Source organism: Electrona antarctica (assembly GCF_951216825.1).
Source record: "Electrona antarctica genome assembly, chromosome: 16".
Classification (NCBI taxonomy): domain Eukaryota; kingdom Metazoa; phylum Chordata; class Actinopteri; order Myctophiformes; family Myctophidae; genus Electrona; species Electrona antarctica.
The window spans coordinates 37,991,318-37,992,899 of record NC_136797.1 but is presented as its reverse complement, the minus strand read 5'-3'; positions in this window follow the sequence as shown (position 1 = coordinate 37,992,899).

Here is a 1,582-nt window from a genome sequence, read left to right as displayed (position 1 = left end):
CAGGTGGTTTGCTTGTGTTGGGATGTAGGTGCTGGGTGGTCATCCATGATGGGACACTAATGAGCGTGTAACATTGGTGTTACACACTACACAGACATACTGCTCTGGGCTGCCGAGTTAGAGGGTAATCAGCCATGAGGGGAGACGGGGAACACGAAAACACGGGGTGGATTCTTTTAGACAACACAAACACTGCAATGTAAACTTAAGGATTTCCAATTCCAAACCAGTGGTGGAAAAAAGTATACTCACGTATAAGTAAAAGTATCAATACTGCAATGTATAAGTAGTCCGTTACAACTGAAAGTCCAGAATTCAAAATGTACATCAAATGTACTTAAAGTACCAAAAGTAAAAGTACCCGCTCATTATGCAGAATGTCCCATTTCAAGTTGTATAAACATATTTTGGAAATAGCAGATATTTTCAAATGGTCGAAGGCTATATAGGGCCGAAGTGGACCGTAATGTATGTTTTGTAGTAATAATCACAATTAACAAAGTAGTTCTAAGTGCAATATTTGCTTCTGAGATGTGGAGTAAAGTAAAAGTATTGGAAATTGAAATACAAATGAAGTACAAATACCTCAAAATTGTACTTAAGTACAGTTCTTGGTAGTAAATGTAGGCTTACTTACTTTCAGTTTCCACCACCGTTTCCAACTCTTTTCTGGATCTGAGGCCACCCATCTGATCTATTGGCTGCTGTGTTGTGCGTTTTCAATGCGTATGCCAGGCTGAAAGTGGTTACTTCCCACCAGTGTAACGTAAATGAATACATTTACTACTTAAGTACAATTTTGAGGTATTTGTACTTGAGTATTCCCAATTTCCAATACTTTTACTCCACAGCATTTATGACAGCTTTTAGTTACTATAGTTACTTTGTAGATTTTTATTATTATTACAAAACATACATTAACCACTTTAGCCCCATATCGGCCATTTGAAAATAGTTGATCTACAAGCCGCGATGCGACGCATTGTGAGCTTGTAGATCTGCTATTTTCAATAAAAAATATGTTATACATTTGAAAACTTGTGAAATGGGACATTCTGCATAATGAGTACTTTTACTTTTGGGTACTTTAAGTACATTTTGCAGTACTCATTTTACTCATGTTCAATTTAAATTCTGGACTTTTTCTATATTGCATAATTGATAATGTAAGTACTTTTTCCACTACTGCCCTTCCCCCAAAGGTTGCGATGGAGAATCGCTGATGAAAATGGTGAATTTTTAAAGTACCTTTATCCAAAGCACTCTACAATCATGCATTTCACCTTATAAATGGTGCATTTATAAGGCACCTTTATCCAAAGCACTCTACAGTGCATTTCACATTATAAATGGTGCATTTATAATAAAGTACTGTAAAATGCATTTCACATTAACATACTGACTGCTGAGGAAAACCATGCAATGGGCGACACGCAGCCAGGAGATTGAAACGGAGACCTTTCCGAATTCCGACTCCATCTCCTGAGCCACATGCCGGCCTTTGCAAGAGGGGACGGGACGCCACGCACTCCACTCTGACGCGATCCGGTCCGGGTTTCGCTGCGCGTCTCATTAGTGTCTT